At 39.5% G+C, this 26,203-nt stretch overlaps 1 protein-coding gene across 2 annotated transcripts in view; it reads right to left on the minus strand.

Moving 5' to 3' along the window:
• LOC113119350 (transcriptional repressor p66-beta-like) overlaps positions 1 to 23,957 on the minus strand; it is a 38,196-nt gene extending 14,239 nt beyond the window's left edge. Inside the window, exons 1-2 of one of the 2 annotated variants that reach the window (XM_026288768.1) lie at positions 23,404 to 23,957; positions 12,547 to 12,719 (exon numbers count right to left, since the gene is read on the minus strand). The gene's annotated coding sequence lies outside the window, so the exon portion shown is untranslated. The remainder of the gene's footprint in view (positions 1 to 12,546; positions 12,720 to 23,403) is intronic. The other variant, XM_026288767.1, reaches the window with a different exon arrangement.
• Between the last annotated feature and the right edge of the window lie 2,246 nt (positions 23,958 to 26,203).

The raw sequence follows: 26,203 nt of genomic DNA on the forward strand, positions 1-26,203 counted from the left end.
AAGAGTGATTTCTGAGTGCACACGCAGCTGAACGGAGCTTCCCAAAACTGCCACTGACAACGTCACAAAGCTTTCCCCACTTGTGGGATCGGATTTCTTGCACCAGATTACTGAGACTGAAGATACAAGCCTTACTCAAGAACTATAATTAGAGGATTTCTGATGAAGTGGAGCTTCACTCATGGATCAACATCAATGCTTTCAGCTGACAAAATCTATGTATTTTCCCTGTTTTCATTTTATAAATATATACATATTTTTCATTGTTTTACAGTTAAAGTGTGCAGTTTCAGCAATGGAGACACGACTACAGGTAAGGAACAAAATAAATTGTGACACTAGCAATATTGAAATTACGTTTCAGCTGTAACTATAATTTGATTTAAAACCAACAACTGTGCTTATTTGAATAAAGAGAAAACAGGAAATAATGACTCAGAAAAGGTGTGAGCGGCATTCAAACTCCTAATCGCCTACATCTGAACTAGCGATACACTGCAATTTCAATCAAAAACATGCTCTAGAAAACTGAAAACACTGGGTCACATTTACTTTCATACACCGAGAACTTCATCAAAAAATTCCCACCTGATTCACAACTTGCATGTTAGAACACGAACTGGTTCTTAACCTTGTTTTAATGTTAATGAATTTGGAGCATTCTATATAAGTGCCCAAGCGCCCAAGGTTAGTCATTTGCATAAAACACACCCATAACATCTCCATATAAGAGAATGTTTTGCACAGCCTTTCGTCACTAAGCAAACTTACCAAAGAAATTCTCGTCTGAGAGCACAGAGCAAGTTCTTTGAGCATAGTGTACAATACTGTACAAAATGATCTTAACACTTTCATGAGGCCGCCTAGAGTATTGACTGACTTTTGCCAGCATGTGGTAGTTGTATCCGCAAATGAAGAATAACCTAATAGTTCTTAATGAATCTTGATTGGTTTGTGAAAATGTTCGTATGCAGATTTCATGCACAAATTAATGGGAACGCATGATTAGTGAATGAGACCCACTAACCATATTTAATTAGCACTTCTCTGATGGTGCATTTTCACTGTTTCAGCATCTTATTTCATTTACACAAAGTGAATAAGGTACAAATGCAGTCAAATTTTAGCACATGGGAAAATAAGTCAGATAAAATTGTTGCGCTACAACATTGAGAGAAGCCGCATCAACCAAGAACCATACTTCAACTGGTTTAATTTAGCACCTGCTAAATTAACACAACACCTTGAACATAGCACAGATTTCAATTTCCCAATTTGCCCCCATTTATTTTCAGTAAAATAATTTACTGAAACGTTTTTCGGTTTAATTCCAATTAAAAAAAAATCATGTTGGTGCCTCGCTAATTGACCACCTCAGCTCCATTCATCAGCTCATGGTACGCTAACCCCTGCGCAACGGCTCTGTTGACGGATCTAGTTTGGAAGCACGAAGAATCTGTTTTGGGAGACAGAGAGAGAAAACTACAGTGCAGTAGATTGATAAAAAGCACAGTCTTGCTAAAGAGACAGAAATGCCTGGAAGACATCCTCTCCATCTGTCCGAGAGTGTTGTCTCTTAAAATATAATTTATGGTTAAGATGGGACACATCAGAACCACAAATTCTTGAGTGCACAAGTAAAACTCCAAAACATTGTTCTATAAAAAACGGTGTAATATGCATGTTTGATTTTAACACACAGTTAACCCAATAAATGGTTTAAACCAGTGGTGACATTGGTTTATTGACGCACCAGATGAGCCAATTTCTTCTGCTGCATTCTTACAGTCAGCCATTACCTTTCTGTTCTCCCCTCTGGACAAAAGCACAACACACCACACGGCAGCCCAACAGCCAGTCTATAACGTGACTGAATCACTCTGTGCGTGTGTGTGTGTGTGTGAGTGTTCCCATGCGAAGCGCACACATACATTGCGGGGTCATGCGTGCTCAAGTGCAGGTTTGATTGTGTGTACACACAAGACTCTGAGTCCGCACTCGGAGTCTGGACTTGCGTCACATATTACAGATCTAAATGATCATGTGTGTGTTTGCTCGTCTTTATTAGTTAGGCACGCTTGGGCGGACCCTTCATGGCCAGAGGGCAGAGAGAGGCTCTCACCCCTCCCACACGGGGAGTGTCTGGACAGTGAACGTGCAGGACTCTATGCAGGCTATTGTTTGTGCTGGGACCTCTTTATCTGACTGATGCATTTGTATTCTGCTCGTAGCTTCAGTCTAAAGGTAAAACATTATCAGGTGCTGCCGCTTGTCCAGTATGTATTCTTTGAACCCCATATATAGTGAAAGCTAACCTTTAATTGCATATAAACACAGTGAAAACTTTTAAAGGTATATACACACATGTACATTTACATGGATGGAGGGCTGGGAGGGGGGGGGTACATTTTCATTTGTGTTATCCTCCTGAGTCCTGATATTAATATTTTTTACATTGCAATTTTGAGCAGTGTAGAAATTTATCAGTGCAGTGCTTCTCAATTCACAAATGAATGACTCAGAGCCGTTTGTGTGTGTGTGTGTGTGTGTGTGTGTGTGTGTGTGTGTGTGTGTGTGTGTGTGTGTGTGTGTGTGTGTGTGTGTGTGTGTGTGTGTGTGTGTGTGTGTGTGAATGAAAAGCATACATTGTGACCAGTGGAGGATGGTTCCCGAAACAAATGACTTTTATGGACCAGTTATTTTAATGAAGTTAAAAAAGGATTCGTTAGGAGTTTGAATCGGGAGGAAGGATCTTAAAACACTGGCTCTGTAAAATTTACAGCAGAAGCAAAGTGAGGCTTTCTTACAGAACAAAATGGACATTATAAAATGTAATTTATCCAAATTAATGGGCACAATTTGGAAGCTTTTCTAAACCAAGAGTTTGTTTTGTAAATGAATTCAAGTAAATTCCCAATCTAAGATAGATTATTGGAATATTTGTAATTGGAATCTAATTGATTCAAGAGCTTGGCAATACGAATCAAATATCAGATTGAATTGGAATTTCATGAAAACTAGAGCTTAAGAATCAAAACTGGAATCCAGTTCAATCAAGAGCTTGTAAATGAATCATACCAAATGCATGATCTAACCAAATTAATATCTTGAGAATCAGAATCGAATCAAAATTGGAATCGAATTAAATTGAGAGCTTGTGAATAAGAATCGAGTTGAACTTAGAATCGAACTGAATCAATTGCTTAGAAATCAGAATCAAATAAAAAAGGAAATTAAGATCAATGAGGGCTTGTAAAGAATTCATATTCATATTTAGGAATCAGAATCAAAAAAGAAAAGAAAATAATTAAAAGAGCTTGTAAACTAATCAATACCTTTTAATTTGAGAGCTTGAGAATCAGTATTAAAAATCTAAATTCAAATCTGAGAATTGAATCTAAAAGGCTGTATATCTAACTGAAGTACATGATATAGGCTAATCATATTGCTAAGTATGTAAGGGTAGCTCCAATAAATAAGTATACATCTAAATATTAATACAAGGATACAGAAAACACAGGTCAAGTGATCCCATTTTTATATTGTGAAGCAGACGAAATAAAAACAGAATCTATTCACTTTTGAAAGAAAGCACATCGTGAATACCCATAGTTCATCTCTGACAACTCTGAGCTCCCCTCTCAGTTTGAGGTCATGCAGAATGCAAACATTTGCCCTAGGACTCCTTAACTTTGATTTCAGTGAATCTGCAAGCGAGGGATTGTGTATAATGTGATGCTGGGATCAAAGGTGTGTGGATTCACGTATTGGTCAGGAGAAAAGCAGCATGGAACCACGCTCCCGCACTAACAGACCACATATAGACAGACAGCGAAGGAGAGTTTCTCATCCGTGTGTTTACAAATGATGCTCTTTGTCATGCAAACGTCGCACAGGTCCTGGTGCAAACACACAATCAGCATATGTTGTCTAAATTCTTTTGTCTGGCACTAATGAATATTAGTTATCCTCCAGCCCCTAGAAAGCTCAGACGTAATCATCCATTCCTATAAGATGTGAATGATCGCAGGCACTACTGTCTATGGCAGCCATGGTGACCTTGCTAAGCCATAATACTTTGGAAAGAAGGCTTTAGAAGTGTGTGCGAGCAAGATGAATCCGTATTCACTAACTGGACAAGTAACACCTCCACATTTCTGGTTGCAGTAATACTATCTAAGACCTCATCTATCAAATGACATAGGCTCATCGCAATCGTTACTTTCTGAATTCTCTGATGTAGAAAACATTTGCTGTATTCTATTCTGCCAGTCCAGCAAGCTACACCACCATGCATTTTTAGCTGAAGTTCAAAATAAAACATGCCACTTGGAAAGCTTCAAGAGAATCTAGATTAGAGGCATTAAAGTCACGACATGTGGAGGAGTCCAATGTGTCCTGCATGATGATGAAAGGAACAGCATCTTATAAATACAAGTTAAAAACAACCTTTATATAATTATGCATGGTTTTATATATTAATAATATTCTATTTTTTAACTACATTATGAAAGAAACTCTTTATTGCATTAATTCATGTTTTCCAGCCGATTCTGACCCGACCAGTGTCGCTTACAGCAAATAATGACAGCTACAAGTAAAATAAATAAATAAATAAAGGTAAAACATGAATTTTCCAACCATTTCCAAGTCTCCATGGTAAGATTATTTTACTTATGTAAGGAATAACCAGCAGATGGTTATTATAAAATAAACAAGGTTCAAAAATAAACCAGAATAACACTCACGGATTATAATAAACATTCAAAAGTTTGGGGTTGGCACAATTGATTTACAAGTTTTTTTATTCTCACCAAGGGTGCATTTAGTTGATCAAAAATACAGTTGTGAAATATTACAACTTTATTACAATTTATTGATGAGATGCTATTAATCCAGTCCTCAGATTCACATGATCCTTCAGAAATCATTCCGATATGCTGAAAACGTCTACACTGCTTAATATTTTTGTGGAAAATATAATACTTTAAAGATTCTTTAAAGTTTTATTTGACATCTATTTGAAATACAAAATATTTAGCAACATTATAAATGTCTTTTCTGTCACTTTTGATCAATTTAATGCATCCTTACTGAATAAAAACATTAAACCTGAGCTAAGTCTGACATCCAGGATTAAGGTTATTATTTTATTTTTATTTTTTTATAGCCAACTACAAGTTGCTTGACAAACCTCAGCCAACCAAATGCTAAAACTAAGCCTGGCTGAACTTACAGTCACGTTCAGCTGTAGTTCCTATGAAACACACAGTACTGTAGTTATTCCTAAACCCAATTAAGCTCCCGAGACCCAGAAGCGACTGGTCTTAAAATGCCTTATTGTAGGGACATCCCCAATTACAAATTAAATTGAGCTGTAATTGGTCCCCTGATGACTTCATCATCTCTCTATCATCCCATTATTTCTCATGTCATCGTTTGCACTTATTCTTCTTCTGGCATAGTTTAATCATACATCCGCCGTTGCGTTGCATCGCAAAGTCTAATTTACGAGACTGGCTTTACAAGCACAAAAACATCCGGTGATCTCGCTTACAAAAAGAGCTTCACTACAATTTTAAGAGGAGGCAGACTAACGACCTTTAATTTAACAACAACGATTGAAGAACTGAAAAGCAAGCACATAAAAGCCTGACATATAATGTCATATCCTTACTACAAACCACCCACCTTGCACGACTGAGTGTGTGAGGGGAAAAAAATGGGGGAAGAAAGAGGGTAAAGAGTGAGCGAGAGGAAAAAAAAAATGCGAGTGACTGAGACAGTAGAACGAAAGAGCGAGGGAGTGCGTGAGCAATAAATGCACAAGCATACACATAACCAACAATGGCACCAGCCGGCCAATCAAATGGTCCGTTCAGTGCACGTCAGTCTGACCCCCCCACCTTTACATAATATAATGACTGTTTCAGTCAGCTGCTACAAAAACCAGACTCTTTTTACTCGGCCCACTCCTCCTTTATCCACCCCCCTTTTGCATATCGACGCACACACACACACACCCCAGCCACCCCCTTCCTCCTCCTCCTCTTCCCCAGAAACCTGCACACGCGCACTCCACGACAGACTCACTGCTTTGGGCACTACGCCAGTCAACGCAGCAGCAGCAGCTCTGAGATAAAAAGAAAGAGAGAGCGAGAAAAAGAAAAACAGAGATTCACAGAGTGAAATGGTGTGCGCGATCACACCGCGGATGAGCCGTATCACTTCACTCCAGATGAGATTATCTGGCGATCTCTCCCAGCGACCCTCGCAACACCCTAAACCACAACTTTCAAATCTCCATTTTATCTAAACAACCTTTTGTCCCACCATATAGTCCCACTGATCCCTTTCGGATGGTCCCTGGATAGTCACACACGCAGGACTACTTGCCAAGGTAGGGAAAGGGCCTAAAAACGTGGAACAATTTGTGTGTGCCTGCGTGCGAGTGTGGTTTGATGGGCCATACCGACACAAGACTCACTTTGTGCCCTTCAGACCCGCCATTCTAATACAGCTGTGCCACACACCACAAAGCAGAGCAAAAACTGACCCCTCCCTTCTCGCTCTCCACCCCTCCCCCCCTTCCAAAAAAAGTATTCCTTTTTTTTCCTCCCTGCGTTGTAAAAATAAACACACACGCTCACTTTCTGGGGGCCCCTTAAAGGTACGAACGACCACAAACTACTTTTCGGTTCTTATTCTTTTTTTTGTAAACACACACACGATGCACGTTTGGGATCTCAGTCAGTTCAGATGGGGGGCAGAGTTGGGGGTTAGGGCAGACGGAGGATGAAGAGGACGAGATTGAGACGAAAAAATGAAATGGAAGAAAAAAAAGACAGCAGCACTCTCCTGACACGCTACCCTGTCATAATGCCAACCCTTAATTCCCCTCTGCCCATCCCCCACCGGCACACCATTTTCTTTATGCACACGCCACTGCTGCCTGTCGATCAGATCACTGCAAGCACAAAAATGTCCTCCTCCTTCTGCCCCCACAGCAAACACCATCACACCCTGAAGCCCCCTGAACCGGTACACAACAAACACACGGGCAAAATCAAAGACCCTTGCCCCCGTACAAAAGAGAAGCGATTCGAGAAGTGTATCAAAAAAAATTGCCAGCTAAAAGAAGTGATGATAATAATATGGCCGGTTGCAAGTGCACGATGGAATCCGCAGCTCATTTCACGCATGATCTGCATCATGACAATTCATTTGGCTGACGTAACCCGCTGCCCCACCTCGCGGACCGAAGCGCTTGTGGCATCGCATCCCTCCCCCAGAGAGGTACAAGGTGCCTTGTTTTAAACAGCATGCTAGGACTCCCCCGGGACCGGTCTGATATCTGAACGCTCAGATTCCTTCATGCAAGAGTAGCGATGTATCCTCCCCAAGTTTCGTCCTAAGGTGCAGCACTTATCGTGAAAGAACAGGGGTTTGCACCCATCTTCACCCACTCATCCCCCCCCCCCATCCTCCACTCTCAGAGCCTGGCCCTTCTCCCAAATCTGCCTGTTCGCATGCAGCCCCTCTGATCACCAACCTGCTCAATTGGCTAGATTAAGCCTTTCCTGTTTGCAGCATCTGATGCTGAGCACGGAGACCTCAAAATGGCTGCTACACTAAATCGCTAAAGGTGTGTGTGCCCACCCTGATTAATAAAGAAAAAAAAAACAAGACGCACTGGGCAAGAGCAGGTCTGGCTGCTCGTTTTGTTCTCGGAAGTATCTGTTTGGATGGAATCGCAGCTCTTTGGGGTTTAAATGTAAGGAGAGTGATTTATAGTGAAGGGCAGGCGTTGACGCAATAACCTAGTTAAAGCTGGAGCGAGCGGGCCTGGCTTAGGGTCATACAGGGTGAGAGCCATGAACGCTTGGGACATGGAGGCAATGGTGGATGTCAGAATGCAAACTTCATAGTAATGTCTCAGATTTGGTTGGGAAATCATTTGGGTGACTTTTCAGAAGGATCTATTGGATTTTTAAGGAGTTAACACTATGGATGTAGTGGGAAGGAAAAATTCACCCAAAACTGAAGTAAATGACAGAACGTTTCTTGTTCCAAACTTGTATGATTTACTTTCTTCTGTTGGTATGCTAAAGAATGACTAATTTTACGGACAAAAACAATGTGGTTCTAAACAACACCTAGGCCCCAATGACGCTCACTGTATGGACAAAAAAGAAGAAGAAGAAGAAGAAGAAGAAAGACAACTTTCAAAATGACTTCTATACTCTAAAGAAGACAGCAAATCATACAGGTTTGTAACAACATCAGGGTGAGTATAAGACAACACATTTTTTGGTCTCTTTAAGCAGGCCTATGTTGACTTTGGAGTAGAGGAGGATGAAAATACTTTTTTCTGTTTATATTATTTGTGAAGAGGGGTTTGGATTTGACATTTATCATGTCAGAACTCTCGGCCCTGGATAAACACTTCATACACCGAATAAACATTCTCCTTACTTTCACCACAACGGACAGAGTGTGTAAACGTCAAGCAAAAAATGCAACCATAACAAGAGTGAACTTAAATATTTAAGTTAATGTGCTGGAAAAATATAATCCTGTAAAATAAAGGCAAGGCATATATGACAAAAAAAAGAAAAAAAGGCACCTTTAATCTTCTATTAATCGTATAAAGATAACCAAGATGGGAAATGATGAACGACTTGGCTGTAGTCGCTTTTAAGGTGACCATGTAGTGACCACACTTGCTGCCAAGACTTTTAAATGAATACAAGTCATTTTAAAGACTGAAGGCTAGAATACACTAACAGATTTTTTACCCAGACTGCGTAAATGGTTATAGGTGAACAAAATGGGAATTACACACTAATAGACTTTCAAGTTGTTCCGAAACACAACAGACTCATGCAAAAAATGTGTTTGTTGTTTGGAGACAATGGGTTCTAAAATCAGCTCAAAATCAGGTCTTGGTGAAATCTTTAAATTCTGACTGAACTAAAATCTGTAGATTGACATTCAGTAACTCGAATCAACACATTCAGACTGCAAATCGGGGCAAAAAAACTGTGTTTTTTAATTTTTACATTTGGATAGCCTAGATACCCGCTTCCAAAACTGCCGCACACCCAAACCCTTCTGGCATGTTGCAGAACGAAATGTCAACGAGGTGACGACCCTCCATTTGCCATTAGGAGGTTTATCTTCAGCTCCTCAGAAGCTGGCTGCCACTCCGTGAACTCGCTTTCACAAGCGACAAAGCACCAGCGAGAGTGTGACCTCCCCCAGGGCGCGTAAAGCAGAAATATGACTTGAACAGCAGACCCGGGCCTCATGATCTCATGCCGCAGCCATTTCTGCAGCCTGACTCCAGAAGAGACGCAAAAGCAGGTGACAACACCTGTTTGGTCAAGACCTGCCCGATTTCTTTCATTCGGCTGTCACTTTGGCTCTCGCTTCTCCTCGCTCTGGTATCCACCACCTGAGGATCCGAGAATAGGCTTAACCGGATAAAAACAGCTGAACAAGGTGGTGAGAAATGTGAAAAGATGAAAATGAACAAACACAGCACACCTGACCACAAAACATGCACTCTGGACCATAGAGATGCTTTAGGGGCTAACTAGTTGACAACAGTTACTTGTCACCTTTCTCTTTTCAAATTAGTCTTCCGAGTGAGTAAGCCCTCTGATCAATATGGACTGGCAGAACACTTGGGCTTAAACGTGTGAAAGATGTCAACAGAACAGCTCCCTAAACCCCTCAAGAACATGAATCAAATGGCTTTACAGAACACAGCCTTAGATTAGAGAAGCTTTTTTGACTTTTCTGAAAGCTAGGCCACCGATTTTGCAGGTACTCCTGGACAAAACAGATCATCTGCTTTTCTAAAATGCTATTTAGAACACAAAGTTATTAGCAAAATGGGTCAAGGCATCTGAAATAAAGTCAAACATACAGTGATCCAGAATTTGATCACAATTCCGAGTAGTTTCCAGCCCAGATGTTCCTCTTGTGTCGCTATAAATACAAAGCTCTGTTTGTTTAACCATCCTGACCAGCATAACACAACATTGACTCAACCAAAGGCATGACTTTGGGGCAGGACTATCGGATTGTCCGACCAACAGTAGATGGGGAAAATGTTCAGAAAGCCAATTTAAAAACTTGTTACATTAACGCAGATACACAAGCAATGTTTATGTGGAGAACAATAATGTATAAGTAAATCGGATCAGCAAAAGGAGTCAGAGTTACTTTAAACTCGACATACTCTCAAATGTTGACTTGTAATGACAACAGAGTGTGGTACACGGTTTACCACAATCCAATCAAAAATGCTACAGATGCAGCTGTTTTGGGATAGGTGATGCATAAGGTTTTATATAGTTGGAGTTGCAGTTTTTAATCTCTGCTGTTCCATATGCGGGAAATCTGATAGACCGTAATATCAACATTAATTATTAGAACTGAAGCTCAGGGAAATTAAAGTACAACACAGCAATGAACTTGAAGGGCAGTATACTTTGTTTCAGGGAGCATCTGAGAATTAGTATCTGCACATCTCCGAAAAATCATAACCAGTGAGAGTCCCAGATGTGTGTAGTTGGGCAGAATGGGAAGAAGCTAACACATTTACATTATGTATTTGGCAGAAGCTTTAATCCAAAGTGACAACTTCATGCAAGGTACACATTTAGATTTTATTAGTCCTTGCCTTCCTGGGAATCGAACCTATTCTGCTGATCTACTCTACTGTTTGAGCTACAAAAAAAAGCTTACCAAAGTTCAATCAACGAAACTTCACATGTACAACATGCTGACGATAAACACTAACTTTAGTTTGAGCATTCCAATATTATCAAGAAAAAACAAAACAAAACAAAAAAACCCAGCAAAAATCCTTCTATCAGGCGTTTTCAAATAGAGCCCTGAACTCAATATTTGTAATTGTAATAAAAGAAAAAAGAAAAACCTTTTCAGCTTTTTCAGGTATTTCAATAAAAAGCCAATTAACACTTAATTAAAAATAATAATTACATCAGAAACAACTAATAAAAGTAAATTAACAATCAGACTTTGTCTTCATAACATAATGCTTACTATAAACAGGTCTGAATTCAGAAAAATACAAAGCTGTTTCTATATTTCAGGAAGGGAATCCCTTGCAAAGGGATCATGAAATTTTGGAGCCCTTGGCATCGAAAACTCCTGGCCTAAAGACCTTCCAAACAAACCACCAAATCACATTCAAGGAATCCCACTGGAGCTCTACAACAATTGTATTCATAAGATGCAAATGAAAATTCAAATTTAAAAAAAGCTTGTTGACAAATTTATCAGTATAAATCATTTCTCGCATCACACGCAATCCAGCCGCGATGTGATGCAAGCGTAATTGAGATGTTGTAAGTCAGCTGTGCTGTGAGGTCACAAAAGTAGGTTGCTGAGAGGGAATTTCAGGACAGGCGTATTAGCATACCGTCACCAAATGGCATGTTACGCGCACGTTCCTATGCTGACAGGAATTTCCAAACCACTTCTGGGAGGTTGAGTCGAGTACAGTATCTAAAGCTTAATGGTTAATTCGCTAATTAGACCGTTGTCCTCACCAACGACCTACTCAATGGCTAACTATTACAGTATATTACTCAGAAGAGAAATCTGCTGGGAATATGACCAAAATTTGCATACGGCCAGTTTCTGACACTAATGAGGCCAATTAGGCGGATGGCGCCCATGGCAACAGAGTTGTAATTGGTTGGCTTGATGCATTCGGGACGTATGGGTAACAGGATGTGGGTTGAGTCAATAATGTGTTTTGGAGCTGCCAGCACATGATGCATTTGATGCCTTACCTTAAAGCACCTCTGCAGATTCAGCGAGTACCTGAGGGTAAAGCAACCAGGATGAGACTGCGACAAAGCAGACTGGTAGTCGTACCTGCAAAGCCAAAACCAGAAGACCGCCTGGCACGTGCTCATGTATGCGCACAAAAACATTCACCATCATCTGCATACCGCATGACAGAAGGGACGAGATCACAGCTGGTATCTCGGTCCCGGCGTCTGCGTGCACCTAGCCAGAAATGGCGTCTTCCTCTCACTGTACCGTTCAGCCACAACACTTAAAATCTCGGTCTTCATTAAACAAGACAACAGCTCATTGTGGCCGTTGCCATGACAACAGGCCCTTCTATTTTTAAGCCGTGCCACTAATCAATTCCTGTTCTGCTGTCGCCCGAGGGAGGGAGGGGCGGTTCAGAAGGAGGGTGGGGGCAGTAGCAGGGGGCAAAGGGGAGGAAGTGTGTGGGGGAGTGAGGCTGAAGACAAAGAGACCAAATAAAGACAGCAACAAGATCTTTAAGATACCGAAAGAGGTGGTAGAAGCAACAGCGGTTAAAACAGCCTACAGTGAGGAAACGCGAAACCAGGTTTCCTCCTCGATTAGACCTGCGAGGAACAGTGCTAACCAGAGGCCCGTGCTAGTACGCAGGTACCAAAACCACACGGGGCTGCAAACACGAGGAGGAAATACTGAATGAAACTGAACTTTAATTTTCGCTCGAACCTTGACAGTCTGAACCAGACTGCGTAGACTGATGGGAACTGTCTCTCGGGCAGGCCCCTGTTCCCTCTCTGCCGCTGCTCTTCCTCAGAAATCCTCACATCCAAACTTCAGCTCAGATACGTAGAGGGATGAGGAAAAACCCTCAACAGGAGGTTTTCTAACAGAGGCGGCAACTGTAGAGAGACGAATGGAGAGGATCTGAATAAAGCTACAGACCTAGTTATACAATATACAGACAGACTTCAAGGTTAAGGAGGAATACAATCTAATGCTCTTGGCAGAAGAGAGAAAATACACAAAGAGAAGCAGCGGGAGAAGGAAAAAAAAAAAAAAGCTCTGGAGATGAATCGCGCCGATATCCCTTAGAAGCTGAACGAGAATTTGAAAGATGGTCACAAAATAATAACGTAATTTCGTCAAAGCCATTATGAGAAAGAGACACACTGTCCTTGTTTTTAGATCATTTAATTTAGATGAATGGTAAAATATATTTCACACATTTGACCACTATTTACGATAATACGTTACACTTGACACATGATTTCGTCAAGGAATGCAAAAAGAGTAATTGATATTTTGAATACAATATCCAGACACAAATCTGAACATATTCAGTCGCGTTTGCTTCCATTGATTTTTGATCAGTGTTTTGCTAAACAACATACAAACTTTTACGCCAAAAGTGCGCACATTATGTATTCACATGATTACCTCATATTTCTTTAAATAGAATAGAAGCATAATTTCTTAATGACTCGCAGAAAGACAATTCTCTGCCGATCCATCAGTCAATAATACTTGATCATAATTCCCATATTACGGAGATAGTAAACTTCTGCATTCTGTCTCATAATTTCATTTATGCATCAGTTATCAGCATTAGGTCACAGCAGAGTGAGTTTTGAACGAAAACGTTGTGTATTAATCTTAGGCCTGGGTGATAAAACGCTATCGATATTTATCGATTGTACTCCATCGATAACAATATAAAAAAAGTTTGATATAGCACACGATATAGACACGTGCTAAGACTGACGCAGACAGCACTCACAAACATGAACACAAGTGCAGTAGAAGTCCTGTGGCCTCGGGACACAAGCCAAAACTTTCCAAAAGACTTAACACATAAGAGAGGAAATATTTGTTTATAATATATTTTGTTTGACTGTATAAAAAAAATAAAAATAATAGTTTGTCTCAATAAACTGGTTAAATTAAAAACACAGTGGTTAAATAATAATAAATAAAATCTATTGCACTTTGTTTTAAAAAAGGTTATAAAAAAAAGTCAATAATTACTAATACCGAACGATGTGAAACATTATATCATTGATACATTTTTTACATTTAGCCCTAATTAATCTCACACTGTCAATCTGAAATAGACTAATGGCGCGTGCTGACTTTCTGAAAAGCCCTGCATGGATTGAGGAGATTGAACCAGGATCATGAAACCCAGACACTTTCTATCTAATTGCTATTGTTGCAATGGTGTATTAAAGGCTTGCTAGCTACATTTAAAGAAAAAAAAAAAAGAAAAAATGTAAAAAGCATAGATATACTGATAAAGACAAGTTGTATACATTTATAATATTTAAAATATATGACACGTTGTCTAACCTGACATTCATTAACTATACCTTACCGGACAACAGAGGCTAATCTTTTAGTGAAAATCTGCCTTCAGTATATAGCTGACCCATGTCTGAATGCATGACAGCATGTTTATATTCACCTACATGTATGAAACATGTTACATTACAAAAAAAAAGACTTCTGTCTCAAACCTTATAGTTACAGGGCTATATCCCTTGTGCCATCCTCCTTACATGACAATAAGCATTGGTCTCTAATGTACAGTTGATACAACCAGAGTCCACAACCTTATTCAACCAGAGAACGCCTGTTCTAAAATAAAGCCTGCATTATTGTGACTAAGGTGTATAATTATGCAAAAAAATATGTATCTTTCCAATAATCATATTTCAGAACAGAATCTGTGTGGTATGGTTTGCCTGGTCGTGCTTTTAGGGGTATGAGCAATCCTTGTAGCATGCATAAATGCATAACATGTTTGTTTTAAGCAGTGCCGACTGAACTGATGTCATTCTCAGGGAGAATTAGTCTCCTGTTCCTTTAAAGAAAAAAAAAAAGGGAGTTACAATATCTTTTTTTTTTTTTTTTTTTTTTCACCCAGGGTACCCAGTGGAGTCAAAATGCGAGAAAGCCAGTCTAAGCCGGTTTGTAACCTCAGGGTATGGAATTATCTCTTAATATGTAGCCGTTAGTGGTCAGGACGTCACACGAACACAGAGAGGGAGAGAGAAAGAAAGACAGAACGAAAAAAAAAGACAAAAAGGAGGGGGCCAAAGGGGGCAGTAAGAGGAAAATGTACTTCTTACTAGGCGCTGAATCTAAAACCTGGCACCTTGTCAAGACGGCTCATTGCGGAACTTCAGACCACAGGGTGGGGCATACGTTGTTTAAACAAAAAAAAAAAAAAAGAAAAATGCTGGAACATGAGCCATCTGGAGAAAGCGAGGTAGCAAAAAGATTTTAAAATGGGGTTGAATTGGGAAGGAGGCAGGGAGGACAGCCAGGCGATAAAAAAAAACCTGCCATATTCCAATCAATCATATGCAAAAAACAAAAAAGAAATCTGATAAAAATACACAAATACCCCCTAATACACAATCCGTGCACACTACCTTTACACACCGACATGACCAGTGCTTTATCAATTTGAGATAAAATCTGCAGAGGCTCCCTTCTGACGCTCAAAGTAATGGGCACACAGGCATATACTCTAGGAAAACATGATTTCCACCAAGGAACCGGCACTATTGAAAAGCAGATAGGCTTGGAGAGATGGACTGCGCCGAGTGCACACACACTTAGGACCAAAACTTCAAGAAAAGCCAGATTTCTGAATTCGTACAAACTCCATCCATACCGACTGAAGAGAGATCACGCAGCCCTTCAAACAGAATGACCCAAGAAACAAAGGCCTGCAGCTGAATGGAGGGGTACGGAGAGGATGCTTAAATGTGCTAAAGTTGAATTTGTTAATCTTCTAAACAGTAATAAGACAAAGAGGCATTTGTGCAGGGATTATGGGAATTGTATCTTGCGGTTGCGCATATACAGAGAGTCAGCTATAATTCTTAGCAAGGTTAACTACCGCAGGTACAGCAGCTTTCAGAGATTTCCTCAAAGGTACAAGCAGAATTATTTTTCTTTTTCTGTTTATTTATACATTTTAGTTAGCAGTTTCAGCCCAAGCTACTCTAAGGATCCAGCAATATTATGTCAAAACTAAACTTTAACCAAGTAAATGGGTCCAAGACGATATGAGAGAACAAACAGCAAGTATAGCTTTAAATTTTAGAAGCAACCAGTTGCAGGTATCAGTGTTGCTATTGTTAATTGTTGTCAAATTAAATTTCCAAATATAACAGACTTGTTGACTTAAAGTTATAGTTGATCCCCACATACCCCTCCACCCTCGCCCCCCCCCAAAAAAAGTGAAAAAATAAAAGAGAATGGGCTTCTTTCTGTGGAACACAAATTTCGAAACAATTCTGTAACAATTCTTTGTCCATACAATGAAAGTCATCTGGTTTTAAAAACATAACCGGACCCCGATTTAACCCTGTATGAATTACGTATTAAGATATTAAATCACACAGGTTATAAATAACATGACGGTGAATAGAAATGCTGACAATTTTTGGGTGTACTGTCCCATTGAGATGTGTGTTGCAACTGGACACTGGCATTGGCTAATGTCACAATAATAAAAGAGAAGTTTATGACTGCTTAGTCAAAACAAAATCATTTCTAAGACTACTTTAGTTTAAATAAATGATGCAATGCCATACACAACGTCAGGTCCATCAACTTTAATAGACAAACTAGCCCCCGGGCCATGAAAACGAAGATGGTTCCAGAGAGAAATGCTTCGGATGGGTTCCGCTTGCTCTTTCATATTGCACTGAATTAAGTGTTCCAGCAGTCTTTCGATCAGCTTAACCCATCACGCAGCTCTCTTGCTCCTGAAACGAGTGCAGCCGGAGAACCTCGTGCTACAAAAGCCACCCATCTGGGGACTATACACCTATACCTCCAACTGTGATCATAAAACGGGTCTATGCGTTTCATATTCACTCACAGCTTCCGTCTTACTACAATGTAATACATTGCGGAATGATGAAAACAGCTCGGCTTGAATCAATACTTTTGAATTTTTCAACTAGAGCCAATACCTGAACCTGCTGCAATTAATGCAGTCCACACCTCATCGCCAGAGAAAGTCCACTTGAGAGACGTCAAGCAAATGAACAACAATCCAAAGCTCTCGTGACGGCCAAGACTCATGAAGCTTAAAAAACTCATCTATTTCGTGATTGGGATGGTCAGACACCATCCACCAGGGGAAAAGGAGAGAAAAAGAAAAAACGACAACATTCCTAAAGCTAAAAACATCTTCGTCTCTTCACATACACGCATTCTTCAAGAATCAACGTAAGAGGCCCGTCATGTCATTTCTTGCTGCTGTTTATCCAGCTAAAGCATCAGGGAGGCCCTCTAATTAAACTTCACAGGAAGCCATTCATCTGGGCTGATTGTTTCTGCGTGGGGTTTAATAAGCCTCGCATGAGGCCTGCAGAAAGCAGCCTCCCCATTCAGGTGTTAACAAGACCAGCGCACCAACATACATGCGACGCATTACAGTCGACTCAAACATTCTCTCTCGCTACCTGCTCACTGTGCCCACCTAAGATCTCACAACTAAAATGGTGGAGAATAATTAATCAGCGACTGACAGAGCTGAGCGAAAAAGGCTGAGGAGTCAAAGGTTCCTGTGCAACTGACGACCACCAGAGGGATTCAGATACATTTAAAACTGTATCTAAGGCTGACATCTAGACTGCAGTGACGTACGACACTGCGAATGTGTTATCTTTGTTATAGAGCACACCAGAAAACACTTCAGCAGCGTCAGACATAAGCAGTGTCGTGAACGCACTCACAACAGACTCGGAAGAGAAGACAATGCTGAAGTCGTAATTTTTTTTTTTTTTTTGACCAAAATGTATTTTCAATGCTTCAACAAATTCTAACTGCCCCTCTGATGTCACATGGACTACTTTGATGATGTTTTGATTACCTTTCTGGACAGTATACTTTACATACATTTTCAAAGGAGTGACAGAAAGCTCTCGGACTAAATCTAAAATATCTTAAACAGTGTTCCGAAGATGAACAGAGGTCTAACGGGTTTGGAACAACATGAGGGTGAGTCATTAATGACAATTTTCATTTTTGGGTGAACTAACCCTTTAAAGAAACACTCCACTTTTTAAAAATGGGCTTATTTTCCAACTCCCCTAGAGTAAACCAGTTGACTTTTACCGTTTTCGAATCCATTCACCCAATCTCCATGTCTGGCAGTGGCACTTTAGCTGTAGCTTAGCATAGATCATTGAATCTGATCTGACCTTGAAGAGTCAAGTTTTGAATAGGAAAAATATAGAAACTCATTGGTCATTTTCGAGCAAGATGCTAATGGTCTAATCAGATTCAATAATCTATGCTAAGCTAACCTAAAAGTTCTACCGTCAGACCGTCAGACAGGCCGCCACAAATAAATCAATGTATGGGAAACACAATGAAACTTACCTTCTTGTTTGATCTAGGTGTCTGTGTTTAAAGTGTTTGGTTTCCTCCTTTGGATGTCACCATCTCTCAGTGCTTTTATGAAGAGAGCGCATCTGCGCACCTTTCGGATAGTGCATCAAGAACCGGATTGACCATGTACTCTGTAGCACTGGTACTTAAAACAACCTGGTACTGTAACATTTTAATTTTTTTAGTACCGAATTGGTACCGAAGTACTGGTCTTTTGACAACACTAGACAGAATGTTTATTTTTTTTAACTTAATCCTTTATAAATCACTTCCTCCTATAAATACTACTGAACACTGGCACAGACTGGTATCAGGCCCAAAAACAGTTTGACATACTTTTCTTTTTATTTGCACTTCTTTCACTGATCTACATTTATCACTTCAAATTCATTAACATCATCCATATCAATTAGTAGCATGTACAAGCAACCCACAAGACTTCTCACCCTCAAAAGATTTTTGCTTGGGAAATTTTTTAAATAAACAATGTTTCTGATTAAGGGGTAATTATCCTGATTTCTTTCTTTTCAAAACATTCGGGTCTCAATTTGACATAACTATAGGTCATTAAATAAGCACTGATTTTGAGTAGGTATCAATCAGACCTTCATATATAGTCAATGAAGACTTGATACAGGCTGACAACAACAAGTATGAACACTCCTTGATTACTAATTTTCTCTATAAGGAAACGCTTGGAAACTTAAGTTTAAATACTGAATTAAATTGAAAACAGCTAAATGATAAACTGCAGTGTACATGATTAATTACTCAAAACTTATGGTAGGCTATAAGTGATTAAGAGTTGTAACCCTGGAACTACACTTCAAACCACAAATTGAGTACAATCAAAAACGTTCCTGAGAATATGACAGACTAATTTCTCCATGATGTCAATGTGAAGGTCTGAGGTAATGATGTTGTCCATTATTACACTGCTTTATACAGCCAAAAGACATGTGCTCATATTGTTTCCTAGACCAATAAGCCTTATCTGGGGAAAGGGCGGGCAGCAGCCCCTAGCTTACCCAAGAGCCAATGAATCAACCCTTTCGGACTTGACACTTCAGTCCTGAGGGTCTTTTTTTAAAACCACTATCATACAAAACCCAAAAACTACCAGACGTGAACATTTCCCTCTCATTCTAACTGGCTTTAAAACAACACTAACAACACTGAAGGTGCGTTGAAGGGTAGGAGATCAATGGGAGGACATCTGAGTGTCAGTGCCCTGCTCTCGGCTCTCAGGATTGTCGCAGTGAGGGTTCGTTTTACAAAACCAGCACAACTTGGGTCCACATCATCATATTGCACTGCCGTAAATCTCATGGCGCATGTTTACAGAGCAAGTCGTTTTGTTGTGTCTACTCAATACGTTTGCCAAAGGGGCACTGCTAATTCTAAACACTACCTTTTCTGACCATTCAGCAGTCCTGAAACCCAGCCAAGTCAAGTACTCTTTCTGATCCAAGAGTCAATATCCAGTTCTGAGTGTGATTTCCCCTCTCAAATATCTTCTTCAATGGCATGGTCTTGTCTTATAGATGAACCCATGATTGAATCCAGGTTGAGTAAAGTGCTTAATCACAATATGAGCTAATGCAGAATCATCTGAACATAGATAGTTTTTATATTGTGAATAGTAATTCTACACTTTCAAATCCTTATAAAAAAGATTAGTTTACCCAAAAATGTAATTCGGTCATCATTTAACCAACCTCATGTGATTAAAGAGAACACAAAAGACATTTTAAAGAAGGTTAACATTGTTTTGGACCCCACTGACTCATAAAGTCAGTGAAAATTGAAATGCAAATGAAAATTAGTTTTTGGGTGAACTATCCACAACTCAAAAGGCTTAAAGGCTTTTTTGAAAATGGGCTCATTTTCCAACTCCCCTAGAGTTAAACAGTTGAGTTTTACCGTTTTTGAATCCAATTTTAGAATCTGATCTCCAGGTCTGGCATTAGCACTTTTAGCTTAGCTTAGCATAGATCACTGAATCTGATTAGACCGGTAGCATATTGCGCAAAAAAGCTAAGCTAAGAGTGATTCAGTCAGCCCCGGTGATCAGCTGAATGGTTTCGAAAACTGTAAAACTCAACTGTTTAACTATAGGGCAGTTGAAAAATTAGCTTATTTGCAAAAAAAGAGGAGCGTTCCTTTAAGCCCTTAATTGTGAACCACTTAAAAATATGTATTGGGCTTTAAAGTAAATTTAAAGTGAAAATCCTTGCATTCAACATGGGAATGCCAATGTTGTGCTGAGGCACCACTACCAACATAAGATCTGGTGTGCAGCAGGTTTAGGTAGAACAGGTACTTGAACAGGTAGCTCTAAACCATGACAGATCTATGATGAAATCTACATTCATAATTGAGCTTAGAGTCTTTACTCATCTCAATGTGTTCCGTCTTATCACCTGGCACCGCACTTCACAGGTTTCGTGGGCTTAACAAAACAAGACAGTCACTAGCAATAAGGTGCCCGTGCACCACGGAAATTAAAAGAGAACAAACTGCATAAAATCCTTTCACAGGCGATGGCCATAAGCTCGGGTGCACCGACTAAAGTGATGAATAGCCCAAAAAAAGGTAGAAAAATAAATACCACGCTGCCAAGTATCTTCCGCCTGAGGGGAAGGAGGGGGAACAGTCCACACAAAATGCCTTTGAGCAAAACAGTCAATAAGAACATTGTTTGGACCCCTCTTGAGGATGTAATACTAGTGGGGCGCCCCTCACAGTATGCAGCAGCCTTTTTCAAAATTAGCAGAAAACACTCCAATTGGCTCTTATAAGATGTGCTACTTGCTAAAAAAAAAAATAATCTTCACAGTTCTGTTGTTTACACAGACATTAGTATGATTTCACCAGGGTGATTCCTAGACAAATACATGTTCGGGGACTTCTATGCAGACCTTTCTCTCTGCACAATAAGTATAAATGACTTTAATAACGGTGGGTGGAGAGCTTTTTCTCTCTGACTTGTCAAAGTGGGAAACTTTTATATGCTATAAAAATATCTAGGAGTACGTATGCTTCTTGAATAATTCCTTGAACTTAAAAGGTGCACACAGTTAGTTTGTGTTTACATTCAGCTGGCTCCTGTTAAATGCTTTCAAACTTAATGCTGACACCTATTTGCATGGACGCAAATAGGATGTTCATACCTTAGTTGTTGGTTTTTCTTTTAATTTGTTAGTTTGTGTGTCTTTCCTGAATTCAAATTCATTCGGTTTGCTATGTTATGTCTATTAGTAGTGGAAGTAGTCACTTTTTGCAGAGACCTTGGTTCCAAAAGTATTTTTCCATTGTCTTCCCAAAGTCTTTGTTAAAAGGTTATAAGCCATGAATCAAACTAAATATGAACAGTGTGAATCAAAATACCACAATCTTTCATTTAAAACAAAATAGGATTACAAAAATTCAACCAATTGTCTGTGAACTCAACAACTTTTAGCAAGGGAAAGGACTACAAGCCCATTGTGAATCACAGCAAATGACAATTTTTTTTTAAAAAAAAGGATACATAAACTATTGATTTAAAGCTGTATAGAAACAACATATTCTAAATATTTACGTAGTTTGAGAGCACAGGTGCTAAAGTTTCTTTTGATGTGATTTGCTTGGTTTGATTATCAGATTGATTGATTTCTTTGCAGAATGATGGTTAATGTCGTTTTTTAACTGAGAAATCTGCTGTAAAATATGGTTACTTAAAATAAGTTGAAATAGTGCAGAGTGATGGCATTGGCATAACAATGATTAACAACCTTGTAGTTCGCTTTAGGTCTGTCTTTAAAAATGTTTAAGTTATTATTAAAAATCAATTCCCAATAAAAAAAATAATGAACTTTTAGGACTCTATTGCATGACATGGCAAGTAATGTGATCTCAACATGGCAGCACCCATGAGCGGGTGACCCACTTGATGTAGCACAGTTAATTCTTTAAATGTACAACTTTTTTTTTAATTAGCAAAAAATTACTGAGTGCATGTATAAAAAAAAACTTTACATAGTAGCAAATAAGATTTCGCCTATAAAGTGGAACTCTGTTAAGTGCATTTTTACTTTCAAATTGAGCAGAAAAAAGTAAAAGTGTTCTCAAACAAACTACTGTCATCTGCTTACTAAATGCATAGGAAAAATTCTTGTGAGGTCAGACTCTGCAAATCAGACTGCTAGGATAAGCCTCTGACTATATAAAGCCTATAAAGTAAACCCAGTCTCACTTTGGACGTGTCTGCAGAGAAGGAATAACAGAGAGCATATATCATTGATCAGAGTTTCTTTCTAAACGTCATCTCCCTCGATTATCAGTGGCTCCCTGTTGGCTTCGATCAATACCTGCATTCACGCTGGAATTAGATTTCACTCTTGCGTCTGTCAAGTGTTGGGCAGCCATTTGCGTGCATATGGAGCAAGTTGAGAGAACGTCCTCACTTACGTAAATGGCTGATGCATTTTCGACATCTTTTTTTCTAATTGTACAGGCTCACCGTACACCATCCGTGTGCCCTCGGCACAGTAAAGAGAAAGCCCACTGCCCCGAACAGCCACAAAACACTCACTAAACAGCCCGTTTCGACTGATATCGTCGGAATACGAGCGTTAGGTTTATTTTGATGGCGTTGCATGTGTGTACATGTTGGGCTTTTTCATTGTGTCTGAGCTGCTACTGCACTACTGTAGCCACAGCCGGGAGGACGCGAGGCTTTCTCCGCCAATCTGAGTTAACCCCTAGAGACACCAGATGAAACAATGAAAGCCGTTTCACACATATAAAATGCTTCTTGGGTCGGTAAACTTGTCAAAGTTGCCTCCTAAATATGACGGGCTTTTCGCGGAATCGCTCTTGAAATAGCCGCTCGATGTGCGATACGCCACGGCGCGATCCCGAGCTCATTTTAATAGTATTAGCCAGCCACTTTGAACTGCTGAGTGTTAACGTTACAGGCGCTTTGCTTTCCACGCAAAATCCGCTATGCTATTGTCTAGCTGCTCGGCAGGCTCCCTCAAAACCCTTTTTAACCGTTTAGCCCATTCATTTACGGCAAACGACGGCCGAATCACATGCGGATACGATTATAGACCATACCGTTCCTAAATTCCCCAATCCGATCCGAAACCGGCTAGGCCGCGAGTGGATCCCCGGACTCACCTGACTCGCCTTTACCCTTCAGGTTCCTCTGGCTCCGGGTTCACTCTCCGATCCTGGAGCGCTGCTGTAGCTCTTCACGACCAGTCCCCGGCACCGGCAGGGAACACAAAAGCGCTGATTGGGCCTCGGCGAGCGCTCATCCCCTTGGTCTCTGCCCAGACAGACGGGTTATTGGTCGGCGGCTGTGTCGGAGACGCGCCCCTATTAAGGTGTATGTTGTTGTCTGTGTCTGGAAGGGAGGGGACAAGAAGCTCTGAAATGATGGGAACTAAATGGGTTGTTATTCGCGTCGTGTCGGCAGCACAAGGCGAGCTTACTACACTGACAGATAAACTGTGGACAGCCATATTAACTCCCTCTTCTTTCCGATCGACTGGACCATTTTGAGGAACATTGTGGTGTGAAATCGCCGCGATTCCACACAACATTTGGACATTCTTCCAGCCGTTTCCAAAACTTGCCGATGAACAAAACATGATGTACTTTTTCGCAGTGATCAGTTTTACAGGGTTGATTTTAGGCCGCTTATGTTGACTGAGTTATTCGCACGAAATTTGATTTGCCATTGTCTGAAGCACTAAGGGTTAGAAGGTTATTTTTTATTAATTACGAAACCATGCTTATTGTTCCTGTCTGATTATTTTGCAGGGACTCAAACATATGAGCATGCTTCATTTCTATTCCAATTTTTTTTTAAAGAGTTTATTTTTTAAAGGATTTTTTTATTGCAATGTTTGTTTTGTATAATAATACATGTAATTATCCATATTAATTACTTTTTAAGATACTGCAAGAAAACGAAATACAATTTTATAAAAAATAAAAATCCCTTTTATCTTTGTTTTGATATGTAAATCAGGGGCAAGATGAAATATCTTTCAAGTTCGTTTTTACAAATTTTTTTTAATTATTTTAATATGACATCTAGAAAATGATCATAATTTGCCAAAAGGGGGGGAAAGCTACTGTCATCTAGATAATAAATGCAAAAAACAGCAGTGACAATAGACTGTGGTTGTTCAAGGAATTATGTATATATATATAATAATAATATATTATGTATATATATACATAATAATTCCTTACATTTATATAGCGCTTTTCTAGACATTCAAAGCACTTACATACATACATATATATATATATATATACTGTGTGTGTAATATTTTGTTTGCCATGTTGCACTTACAAAGGAACAATAATAAACATCTCTACATCAACAATTATGCATGTATATTTACTACAGGGACAGTCATTTAGAGCATGTTCTGTGCTCAAGAGTACCAATGGTTCTTCAACCTTTTTTGCCTTGTTGGCATGTTTCCAGAAAGATGAGTTAAATGGCAATGCAATTCAATGGCCTACTTGTGTTTTTATAGGAAACATTTTTGGATACAAAACATCCATTTGATAACATCAAAATGGACATCAAATTGAAAAAAATATATATTTTTAGATGTCTAAATGTAACATTTTCAATATGATATGACTTTTATCGCTCATGTCACCTCTAAGATTCACTTTAAAACCAACTTTTATTGATGTATTATATTAATATGAATAGCCTATATCATGTGCTACAGACTTACTTCCAAAAAAACAAAAAACACAATGTGTCACAACAATGTGTGATATGACACAGACTTATTTAGCAGTCACCAAATTATAAACATCCGAGAAAAGTGACACCGATTGGAATAGACACTGGTCTCAAGCAGATATCAGCAACATCTGACAAATAGTTGTCTGCAGCAAGATATCCATAATTTGCAGTGCCCGTGAGAGACACTAAAATCTTTTTTTTTTTCTTTGTTTTGCTCTCATTCTTATAATCGACATACTGATTGGGCAGTAGCACACACTGAATGAACAATACGATTCTCTTGACCTACTTACACATGCATGCATTGTTGCAGCCAGAATACTGAGTGCAACAAAGGTGTGAAACTCTCTTAACTAGGTTCACGAAAACCCCCCCATCTCTAATCGTTTGCACGTGCGTATACAGTAAAACCAGACCCCGTAAAAATCGTTGTTACATGCAGCGTTTTTATCATCCGGGTATTGTTTACACTCACTGTTGTGATACTGTATCTCGCTCGTATACTGTAGAGGATGTATGGGACCGCAGCGGCTTTGTCCCTTCTTGTCAGTCGCGCAGAAGCAGCTCCCTGGTTAACTGGAGCTGTCTTTGTGTTATAAGCAGGGAAGATTAGTGACAAATCGCAACATTTGTCCACCGTAAACCCGCATAGCGTTTTAACCGAAGGTGGGTATGTATTGATGTTCCTCTCATAGAACTCTTTTATTGTTTGTCAACACTGAGTCTGAGACCTCTAGCGGCGGTTTGTGCTGTTTACGGCAAATTTACAACGCACGAGCTGAGTGAGTCACTGCAATATGGAGTACATTAATAACTCACTACTGTCTAGTTACACATACAAGGCTTACTCCATGTCGCATCTTAGCACTGAACTGAAAGGTTTACTTCATTACATTCACGAAATACCATAAGGAAACTGTATAGTTCATAAAGGAATTATTAAAATTCTGTTATCATTTAGGCTACTCATGTTGTTTGCTCTGTGGAAACACAAAATAAACCATCATAAATAATTTCTTAACACTTTAACATCCATGGGCTGCAGTGATGTTTTGGACCCCTTTGACCTTCAGAAAGTCAAACAGGTTTGAAATGATAAGTGTAAATGATAACAGAGTTTACATTTTTAGTGAACAATCACTTAAAATTCAGAGCACATAGCATTCACCCTTATGAACAATTAAGAATTTCCCTTTT

Source organism: Carassius auratus, chromosome 19 (assembly GCF_003368295.1).
Source record: "Carassius auratus strain Wakin chromosome 19, ASM336829v1, whole genome shotgun sequence".
NCBI lineage: Eukaryota > Metazoa > Chordata > Actinopteri > Cypriniformes > Cyprinidae > Carassius > Carassius auratus.